General features: G+C 42.6%; 1 pseudogene; it reads right to left on the bottom strand.

The window, feature by feature from the left end:
• The window catches only part of LOC124992796 (sorting nexin-6-like), a 29575-nt pseudogene extending 18130 nt beyond the window's left edge, over positions 1–11445 (bottom strand).
• Positions 11446–12281: the final 836 nt, after the last annotated feature.

Here is a 12281-nt window from a genome sequence, read left to right as displayed (position 1 = left end):
ATCGATACTGTGGCCTCTAAAACTAATGTAATAGCTGTTCTGTGGCCCTTTACTATTAATATTGTATCCATACTATACCATCAAAAAGTGGTATAATAGGCTCTCTGTGGCCTTTAATAGCAACATAATATCCATAATATAGCACCTAAAACTTACAGTGTAGCATTTAAAATTAATATAATAGCTGCCCTCTGGTCTTTAATACTACTATTTCTATTATAGCATCTAAAATTGATAAGACAGCTGCTCTGTGTCCTTTAATATTAATATCATATCCATAATAGAGCATGTAAATCTGCTATAATATCCACTTAGGGTATTTGTCACTAATATGATGTCCGAACTATAGAGTTAAATCTAATATAATAACTGCCCTTTGGTCTTTAATACTAATAGGATATCCATACTGTAGCATGTGAAACTAATACAATAGCTGGCCTTTAAAATTGTTATGATATCCATACTGTAGCATCTAAAGCTAACATGATAGCTGCCCTATGGCTTTTAATACTAATCTGATATCCTTACTATAGCATCTAATATTGACATGCCAGCTGCTCTGTGGCCTTAAATATTATATTCTATAGCATCTAAAACTAAAACGATAGCTGCCCTGTGGCCTTTAATACAAATACAGTATACATACTACAGCATCTAAAACACCTCCAACATCTCCCTATGACCTGTAATACTAGAATAATATGTATACTATAATATCTTAAACTTGTATAATATTTGCCTCATAGGCTTTAATATTAATGTGCTATCCATATTACAACCTCCAGAACTAATGTAATAGCTGCTCTGAGGACTTATTACTAATATCTACAGTACAGCATCCAACATTAATGTGATAGATGGACTGTGGCCTTTAGTATTAATAAGATATCTACACTATAGATTCTAAAGCTAATAAAATAACCGATCTTTGTCATTTAATACTAACATAATATGTATACTATAGCATATTAAACGACTATAAGCTGGCATGTCACCTTTACTAATGCACTAGTCATACTATAAAATAATAATAAAATAATTTTGGAAAATAATAGCTTCTTTGTGGCCTTTAATATTACTGTAATATCCATATAATTTCTTGTAAAACTAATATAATATCTACCCTGTGGTTTTTAATAATAATGTGATATTTATAATTTAGCATCTAAAATGAATATAATATCTGCCCTATGGACTTTAATATTAATATAATATCAAAACCTTATTTTTTAAAACTAATGTAATATCTGCCTGTGGCCTTTAATACTAATATGATATTAGTATCACAAATTAGTAATATAGAGCCTAAAACTGATGTAATAGGGTTCTTGTGGCCTTTAATACTAATAAGATATTCATATTCTAGTTTCTAAAACTTATATGATAGCTCCTCTGAGGCCTGTGATATAAATGTAAGTCTTCCGACAGCATCAAAAACGCACATAATAGCTACCCTGAGACTTTTAATATTAATGTCATATTTATACTATTGTATGTAAAACTAACATAGTATCTGTCCTGTGGTTTTTAATAATGTGGTAGGTGAACTATATCGTCTAAAACATGTGATATTGTCAAGTGGCCTTTAATAGTAATAAAATATCCATTCCAGACCGCCTACAGCTAGTGTAACAGCTGCCCTGTGGCTTTTAATACCATTATCACATCCATAATCTAGGGTGGAAAAATGACACCTAGCTGCTCCGTGGCCTTTCATATCAGTGTGGTGACCACAGCTCTGCACTGAAAGCTGGTGTAATAGCTGCCCTGAGGTGTTGAATTGCAATGTGACACGTACTCTTCACAAAGAGTTACAGGAAAAGCGGTTGCTAAGCTCCCCTGGGAGACAAATACCCGAACTCCACTTCAGCCCAACTGAACACACACGCTCTAGGTCCTGGTGCAACCTGAAAATAGCATCCCCTGTTCAAAACTCACAGGACCTGGGGAGTGCAGCTGTAAATGCTGGCGCTCCAATAGCCCTCCTGGGTCTGTGTGACATCGCAGGCCTAATCCCGCTCAGGTGGTCCCAAGTCCAGTGGACCTAAACCTGACTGGTCATCAGCAATCTGAGGAAATTACTTTTAAAACATTGATACACCATTCACATGCCACCAATGCCACAATTTCAAAGGACAAAATTCTGTGTGTGTGTGTGTGTGTTTTTGCACACTCACAGTTGTACAAAGGTCATTGCTAACTCCAGATTGACTGACCACTCCAAAAGTACCTGTCATCAAAACCCAAAAGTAAATAGCCACGTTCCCCATACCTGTCTTTTCCCTGGTGGATGTGGAGGAGCCCTGGAAGGTACATTATCAATCATCGCAGAGGAAAGAGGCCAAGCCTAACTGCAGAGGCTGAATGGAGGAGGCCCAGGAGACCTTTCCTAAGCATGGCCACAGGAAGTGGGGTGAGAGCTGAGGGAGGGGAGGTGGAGCTCTGGGAAGTGGAGGCAGCTGGAGGAGGCCCGGGAGGCCCTCCCTGAGCGAGGCCCACAGGAAGCAGGGGTGACACAGAGGGAGGGAGAGGTGGAGCCCTGGGAGGTGGAGGGGCTTGAGGGGACTCTGAGGAGATGTCACAGGACAGCTTTTGCTCCATCATGATCCTCGTTCCTTGGTTCCCATTTGAGCACAGGCAGGGTCAGGGTCCTCCGGATACCCAGTCTCGGCTGGTGCTGCTCTTCCCACGAAGGGGACAATCGCAGCCTCCTGAGAAGGACGGCGTCTTCACAGCTGAGACCTCGGCCTCCTGACGGAAGCACTGACCTGTTAGACGGTCTGCACCCACTGAGGCATGTCCTCTTCCGTTCCTGCCCCAGGTGAAACGCGTGCTTGCTGGTCTGCACGCCACCGTAAAGAAGCCGAGCAGCCCCTCTTGCGGAAGCTCATGTCTGCCTGCACAGCCCACAGGCAGGCAATGATCCAGCGGCTGCTTGTAGTATTCCGGGACACCTGGGTCACTGCATTTTTGGCTATTCCACAGGAAGAACCAGCATTTTCCCCAGGCCAAAATTCCACCAGGAAGGAGTATGAAGAGGTAGGAAATTCATTTATTATTTCCAAGCTTCTTCTCCTGATTTTGCGGTAAGGCAGCGTCTCCCTGAGTGGCACGAGCTGGCCTGGAGGTACCAACCCTCCTGCCTCTGCCTTCTGAGTGGCTGGCATAGCGGGTGTAGCCGCCATGCCCAGCTTTTCAAGGCTTGTAACAGGTCCCAAAAATTACGGCTGGGATGTGTGGGACTTGCAGGCTGCTCATCGCCTCGGCCTCTCTCCAGTGCCCACACTGTCAGGAATGGTTCAGAAATCTCATCACTCTCTGGCCACAGTCTTATCACTGTGCACTAAGAGGCGTCGTGCCTGCTCTACGGATCAGGAACAAGCACCCCAGCAAACCGTTCCCTCAGGCAGAACACAGGTCAAGCACATCAAGCCGGGGTGACCATCTACGTCCACAGGGTGGGACCCACTCCTCTTGGGCAAGGGACCTGCACTGAGCTGCAGGCTGAGTTTACTAGCTCAGGATGCTCGTGCCTGGAGCTGTGACACTCCAGGAGTCCTGGAGAAACCAGCCGAGACTTCAGCTCTGTCCCTTTGGACACCACAGCCAGTTCTGCTGCGGCGCCTGTGCACATGGAGCCCTCCACAAGCACCACGCATGGAGAAGGTCCCGGGACTGTGCTGCACTGGGGAACCCACGCTCGCCTGCAGGCCCTCTGGTCATGCTGCCTTCCCTCTTGCCTGAGGACTGGCCACTGCGCTCTGAGACTGCAGGGAGCTGAGGTCCACATGAGCCCAAGGTGGAGGCGAGGCCCTAAGACCAACTTGCTGGGCGATCTCACCTGATCTCTGCACCTTAACTGAGTTCTGCAGCACCACCACCTGCTACCCACCTTGCTGCCTTCAGTGTCCAGACAAATAGACCCTCTCTAAGCAACCCTAAGAAGGAATACGCCAGAGATCTGCCGGTCTCCACAGTTCTGAAGACAACGGGGCCCACATGCTCTTGATGCCTTCCCTTCACCCTCAACATTCACCGTCCCAGCTTCCTTTCCAGCTTCGTCTCTGACCCTCACTACATCCCTCCCCTCGCGTCTGTCTCCATTTCCCTCTTCATCTGGCAGAACCCAGACTGGACAGGTCTAATGCTCTTTCCGTTCCCCATCAAGTGTGCACAGCTGAGAACACCCTACCCCAAGCCGCCCAGCTCGCTTCACCTGCAAGCGGGTCCTCCTGCTGCTCAAGAGGCCCACCGCCTGGACCCAGTTCACGTTTTCCTCCTGTGGCAAGCATCCCGAACGCTGTCTCTGTGTCTCCAACACCTCCCTTCTGTTGCCTCTTACTTCATGAGAAAATCTAAACCACCGGAAGAGGGTCCCTGTGCTCCGCCCCACACCAGCACACCTGCTTCTGGGGCGGCCAGCCAGTGCCAAGGAGTCAGCCCACTGCTGCCCGCGCGCCCTCCATCTGTTAGGAACAGCGGGACTACGATGCTTACCTCCTGATCTCTGCCTTTTCCCTTCCTGTGAGAATCAGCGGTCAAGACACCAGCTGTCTCCTATCACAGAAAAAGCACCCAGAGGCGGGATTGAGCTCAGCACGCCCTCCGCGGCTTCCCAGTTCTATTCCACACCACAGCACGACCTGAGTCCTACACCAGCAGTTTTTTGAATGACAGTGAACCTTTCCTCACAAAGACAAAGGCCAGAGGAGAGCAGCACAAAATTATCAGGTTGAAAAGAGCTGTGAAAATTCTCAATCAGGTGGCCACACCATTCAGAATGGAGAATAAATGGACGCATTACCTGGTGAAGAGAAACACATGGTTTTAGTCAGCAGCCTTGCCCTGTGGAATGACCCAAGAAGTCTCTGCCCAGAAGGGAACACTGGGAGGAGGTGCGAGGGCATATCAGCAAGAAAGCACCCGGGAAACAGAAGTGTGTGTTGACATGACAGGCTCGCCTCTTCCAGTCAGTCGCACTTGTTTAATGATTGACGCATAAAGCACGGCGCCACCTACTGCAGGAAAATACTGAAGACCAGTGCACGTGGGCCAGGACATTCCTGTCAAAATCACAGCAGGCTTTTCAGATACGGACATGACCACTGTCGACTCTGCAGTGAAAGTCGGAAGAAGGTGTCCCGACCCGTGGGACATCAACGCGGAACGGCAAACCTAAGAGAGAAGGAATGAAGGGACAAGAGACGCAGGGAGAGGCAGCAAGACAGGAATTCTGATCAAGCTGCAAATTTTTATTGTTCACACAGGGGTATTTATATGCTCAGGGAATGAGGGGTATGACGAGGTGCAGCCTGGTTGTCTGTGTTCTTCTATTGGGCTCCTGATAGGCTGCAAGTTCGCGCCGGCGGGAAGGTGAGGTTCGCAAGGGCGGGAAGGTGAAGTCCCGGAAGAGAAGCAGGGACGGCACCATAGGCGCCATACTGTCAGAATTATCAGCCAGGAGGGGGGAGGGGTGCTGCTGCTTATTGTAAAGGTCGGAATGTTCTCAGAATGAGAACTTCTTGGTCCCTGACAAGAAGGGTAACTGCTGAAGCAGTGTGAAAAATAATAGGTGGAGACGTTAGTCCAACAAATGTCCAGACGTTAGTCCAACAAATGTCCAGACTCATCACGACCACATTCTGAAGACCGCCTGCTACAACTGGCAGAGGGAGAGAGCCAGGGACAACAGACTGGAAGAGAGCAGCAGAAACAGACCCACGGGAACGTGCCCGCTGACTTAACAGAGTCAGGAGATTAATTCAGAGAAAGAGGGGTGGTCTTTCAACAGTGGTGCAGGTACCACTGTCTGAAAGGAAATGAGCTAAGTCACAAAACCCCACGAGTTAACTCCAAGTGGACCATGGGCCTGACGAAAGACAGTGTTGGTCAGCTCCTCATCACGAACCAGAATGCCTGACGAGAACCCCTCGGAGGAGCTGAGGTTTATTTTGACTCATGGAATCAGAGTGGTCAGCCAACAGCACTGCACAGACATCACGGTGAGTGGGCATGAGCCAGAAAGCAGGGGCAGAGTCAGAGGTAAGGGCCCTTGCACTCCCAGGCCACACCCAGGGACCCACTTTCTCTGGCCAAACCCCACCCGCTTGTCATTTTCAACACCTCCCAGTAAGACCATTCAAGTCACCATTTTATTTTTATACTTTTGTCAGTAGTGTTGATCAAACCAGTGACCTCGCAGGTGCTGGGCAGGTGCTCTGCCCTGAGCTGTATCCCAGCCTGCTCCTTTTAAATTGTTAAATTACTACGTGGGTTAACCCACTGAGGAGGTCAGGCCCTTGTAATACCATAACATTTAGGGAAAAAAAAACTAAGAATAAAATCTCTGGAACAAAAGATTAAGCAAAGCATTTCAGATTTGACAAAAAGTACAGCCTAGAAAAGGAAAGGTTGATAAACTGATAATCTGCTCAGGGGAGAGAAAAAGTTACAGACTGAGAGAAAAATGCAAGGTGGGTGTGTTGGCCACCCTGTCATCCTGGTGACTCAAGAGACGGAGATAAGATCAACTCAGCCTCAGCTAGAGGCCAGCTCCAGAAACTTGGTGAGACCCATATCTACAAAATAACAAATAAATAGGGAAGTAGATCAGTGGTAACACATGCTGGGTTCAAAACCCAGTGACCCCCTTCAAAGAAAAGAGAAAGATTCAAAACACACACTGAGCAAACAGCTACTATCTTGCAAGTGTAAGTTCTCAAAACACAAGAGAAACAAAAACAAGTGATTCTTACAGAAAATGCACAAGACTTAAGGGGCTTTGATCAAAGAGAATAGAATCAAAGGGAAGCCATTCAACGTCCTTAGCCACAGGGATTCCTGAACTAAGAGGAGTGGGTACGTCCAGAGCTTGGGACACCACTTAGCAAAGAGAAAGTAAAGTGTTAACACACAGCAGCTTGGATAAGTCCCTAGAGACTCTCACGGAGCAATCCAAGAGTCTACACACTGCCTGAGTTTACTCAGTCGACATTGCTGAGATGACTGGGTCATAGATGTGGAGGACCATTTCAAGGCTGTCAGGGGTTAAGGACGTGGACGGGCTGGGCAGGGGCAGAGCTGACAGCAAGAAGGAGACAGGAGGGGCCCTCAGCCCCAGAGGCTTCTGCATCCTGGCTGCTTCTAGCAGGACCTGATGAGACTGCAACACAGGGTTTCAAGATGGGGTCACTAGGGGAGGATGGGTCAAGGGCACGTGGGTCTGTCTGCACCATTCCTGACTCAGTGTTCACCTGAAATTACCTCAATATAAAACACTGGGTTCTTTTAAATTGAGTCAGGCTTCACGACAAAGTACGATATCCCTGCTCACAGGGCAAATATTAAGATAAGAGGTGAGTGATCCAAAGTGCTGCCATCTGGCTTTTAAAAGCAATATAATATCCAAATACTGACATCTAAACTAATATAATAACTTTATACCAATAAGATATACACAGTTTAGCAAATAAAACTAATACAATGACTGAACTCTAGATGTAATAGCTTTTTATTTTAATTTTTTGTACCTGGATTTGAAACCTGGGGCATTTAATCACTGAGTCAAATCCCCAGGCAATTTCAGTTTTAAAATTTTAAGACAAGGTCTCGTTAAGTTGCTTAGGGCCTCACTGAATGACCAGGTCATGAACTTGCAATCCCCCTGCCTCGGCCACTCCAGTCCCTGGGATGGCAAGTGTGCACCACCGGCCAGCTGGCCTCAAATACAAATGGAGTGTGTACAACAGCCTCTTAAAGTACTGCAGGAGCTGCCCTGTGACATTGCCATTGTCTTTACAACCACACTGTGGCCTCTTACTCTAAAATACCATGTGTGAACATACATGACCATATATGAGTGTATATAATCATAAATACCATTATGTGCAGGGTTAGGGTTAGGGTTAAAGTTAGGTTTGGTACTATATATAAATATGTAAAAATATTTGTATGAACAAGAAAATGGATACATAAATGTGTATATAACTAAATTTGCGAAAATACAAATATATGTAGATATGTAAATAGGAATATGATGGGTAATTTTAGTGGTAATTATAGAAAAAAGAGAATGATACTATTAGTGTTTGGATATACATATATGTAAAATACATATGTACGAATAATATATATGTCAATATGTACATTTTAATTTATGTTTTGGATTAAGGTAGAAAAAGGTACAGGTTTTTGTAAAACTGAACATATATATATCAATATGTATGTATGTATATATACACATATATATCCATATAGATCCACATATGTGAATGTGATTATAAATATATATGTTAAAATATATATAAATATAAGTATGCTTTTATATATAGAACATTTTGTATTTAGGGGAATTGTTACATTTTAATTTAAAGAGAACTCTTACAGCAGTATAAATGAATATATATGAGCATAGATATGATTTCATAGTGAATTTATAAATACATATATATATGGATATTCATGTAAATATGTATGGTTTATATATAAAGTTTTTAATATTTGGGATTAGTGTTAGGGTTAGGAATAACTTTCAAAATAGGATTATTTTGAAAGTATATATAAATATATATATGTATGTCAGTATATATAAATATAAATATGCATATATATCTAAAATATATGTATGAAAACCTATAAATATATATGGTTTAGTCCATGAATAAATTAATGTTTAGATGGAGCTTTACAATTTGAATTTGGCATACAGTATAAATATATAAGTAAACATGTTTATGAACATATATGTGAAAATCTAAATATATGGTCAAAATATTCATGGATATTCGTGTAGGTGTATATGGTTTTATATATGAGTATTTCAAGGTTGGGTTATTAAGGTTAGTAGGGTGAGGTTTAGTGTTTGGATGTGAGCATACATATCTATATATGTGCGTATATTTGGATATATGTGAAAGTACATATGAAGTCACAGAAAGATATGACTTTATATATGTTAGGTTAATGTTGAGTTGTATGCTTATGGTTTGGTTTTGATTCGGTGAGAATATGCGAATGAATTTGTATATTTACATGAATTTCTATTTTGCTTAAATTTATTCAAGTGGTTCATAAAATCATAAAGCTGTACATTGTCAGGAATGGCAATAAATTTATTGCTTTGATCTCCACAGCCTTGGACAGCTAGGCTGCCCTTGTGGGTTTCTCTCCGTACAACAGGGCTGAAAGACAGGCCCGTTTGCAGGTGACTGCCATTCATGGGGCAGATTCCACGCCTGGTGTGGGATTCATGAGTTCGTTAGCTTTAAATCCAGATGCCTGCCAGCCTTGGGTCCCACAGCCTGGAGGTGCCCTGCCTGGAGGAAGGATGACTGGCCCGTGGTACGTCTGCGGCCAGCCAGCTTCTCCGCGGCTTCTGACTTCTTCCTCGCCTTGAAGAACCCTTCCTCACAATGCATGCATGGACTTTTCCCTTTGTTAGGATCAGATCCATCAGGTCTTTTCCACCAGTCAAGCTCCCACTTTAAAAAAATATTTTCTGTATCTTTTGCTTTCTTTCTTTTTAATTTATTTACTTATTTTTGTGCCAGGGATCGAACTCAGGGGCACTCAACCACTGAGCCACCTCCCCAGCCCTATCTTGTATTTTATTTAGAGACAGAGTCGAGTTGCTTAGCACCTCACTTTTGCTGAGGCTGGCTTTGAACTCACGATCCTCCTGCCTCAGCCTCCTGAGCCACTGGGATTACAAGTGTGCCACCCAGCCTGGTGCTCTATTTCTTTTTTTTTTTTCCCACTGTTGTCACTGGTTGTTTTACAAAAACTGGTTTAGTCTACAAGTTCAAGGAAAACATTTGTTTTCCTTCAGAAATCATACTTCTAAAAGATTACATAGTCTGGCCCAAACCTTCTACATTGATTAATTTAACGTAAGTTTGATTAAGAAGCTTTACAAGAATGAATGTCTGAAATATACAATGCTTTTTAAAAACAAAACTGAAAAATTCAGAAAGGCAATCTTTATCTTGTTTGAACAATATATTTTAGAAAGGTTAAACTTCAGAAATTATTTAAAGGTATGTAAGATTGGCAGTCATAGGAGTACTATTTATGAAATAAACACAGTTATAAGAGGCTAGTAAAAAAAAAAAAAAAACCCAAAAAACCGAATGTCGGGCTTCTGCATGGCCCAAGTGCGTGACCACAGACAGTCTAGAGGAGCGGAGCGAAGTTCGCAGGTTGGCATCGCCTCTGCACAGCACTGCTCCACTGTTTCTCAGAAAGAAAAGTAGGGGCACTCTGTCAGCTGCTTAGTTTCCAGTGAGTATAAGTGCTTTAACATCATTTAGAAAACAAAAATAAGATTGAAAGGAAGGCAGCCCTTTGCAACAGGAAGAAGCATGAGGCTTGTGTGTCTCCACTGAACTCTGCCAGGCACTGTTCTAGTTCTGCAAGTTCCACTGATTTTTTTCGGAATGCAGCAACTCTTCTTGTCTCTAAATCTCTGAGTTCTTGTTTTGCAAATTCAGATATTCTTTCAAACTTCGGACAACATAACTGTTGGGAAGTTTCAGCCTGTAGAACATCTTTACTTTTCGCTCTTGCTTTATCCAGTACTTTGTTAGCGTTTTCATAATCGCTAGTGACGGAGGTCATTGGAAAGGAGACCCTTAGCTGTTTGAGATTCTTTTAAGTAATATCTCGGAAGGTCAGAAGGTTTGAGGTCCTCATCAGCAGATACCCTTGCTCCTGTTTTTCTTGTTTTATCAAACAGTTGTCATACTTTAAGGAAAAACGTGCACATATCTGTAGAATCCTGGGTTCCTAAAGCACATAATGAAGAACCAATTCTACTGTAACCAACTGCAGCACTTTTGTGGGACCTTGTCATCCTATCAGACTTAGCAGGTGCATCCTTAACTCAGTTACAATATTCTAAAAGGAATGTTCCTTTCATGCTCAAAGTAATCGTCTTCGTCCTTCACTCCTGGAACAATTACTCCATCTGCTGATTTGACCATGTTCTTAAAAAAATCTTCAAGTTTCTCTTTTTAAATCTTTCCTTGCACACTAAAATATCAATTATATTCATGAAGACATGGAATGTAGATCTTTCCTCAACCTAGGATGTGCTGCCACATGACCTAGGAACACTTCGGGCTCAGTAACTGTCTTCTTGAATAGTGCCTAATATTCAGCTTCCAGCTCCTGTTTCATGTCTGTGAATTCTTCCTTTGCCATTGGTCCTTCCCCTTCTTAAAGCCTCTGCAGTTTTTCCCTTGAAGCATCAAAATCAGGCCTTGGTGGTGCTGGTGGAATGGTATATCCTGCATAGTCTTCATCTTCATTTTCAACAAAGGAATCATGAAGCCAGAGAAACCCCTCATGTTGTTGAACAGGAGAAAACTCATTCTGTTTACAATTTGTCAATGAACCTTCTGTGTGAACATGAATTTTACTTTATCCCTCTCACTAAGAGCACCAGTGCTTTATTTATTAATACTGCATTTCAGACTTTTATTTTCAGCTGGCCCACACCTCTGAGTTACTTATCCCCTCCCCACGCAGGATGTGGCAGAGAGCACATATTTATGTACCATGTAATTCTTCCTTACATGTGTACATTGTTTCATGTTTAAACAAGGTTAAACATATTGGTCTCCTCAAACGTTTATCACTTCTTTAGGGTGAAAACATTCAAATTCTTTATATAGTAGCTTTTTAAAATTCATTTCTTTCATTTTAGGTATACATGACATTGAAGTGTATTTGACATATGATATATACATGGAGTATAGCTTATCTAATTAGGATCCCATTCTTGTGGTTGTACATGATTCACTGGTCGAGTATTCATGTATGAACACAGGAAGGTGCTGTCTGATTCATTCTACTGTCTTTTCTACACCCTTTCCACCGAGCTTCTCTTCATTCCACTTTATCCAGTGAATTCTATCTTCCATCCCCGCCCCTTATCATGTGGTGGAATACACATATCAGAGAGTACACTGAGCCTAGAATAATGGTAACTAGAGTAACGGTAGCGATTTGTATATAAATAGACATGAGTATATGTGAATGTATGTATATGTATATAAGAAAAATATAAAATATATACAAAATATACATAAGAAAGGTTAGGTTTTTGAGTTGTGTTAAGGTTCAATTATGCATTAAGATTTGAATTTCATTTTGGGCTAGAATTATGGTCAATGTTAGGGTGCATATAAATATATGAAATTCTTTAAGGATCTATATGAATCTATATGTAAAAATACATATGGATATTCCAAGTAATATTTAAAGATTAAAAGACTTCTGTT

The sequence above is a fragment of the Sciurus carolinensis genome, chromosome 9, assembly GCF_902686445.1.
Source record: "Sciurus carolinensis chromosome 9, mSciCar1.2, whole genome shotgun sequence".
Lineage (NCBI taxonomy): Eukaryota > Metazoa > Chordata > Mammalia > Rodentia > Sciuridae > Sciurus > Sciurus carolinensis.
The sequence above is the reverse complement of the archived record's forward strand: the minus strand, read 5'-3'. Positions and strand labels throughout refer to the sequence as shown.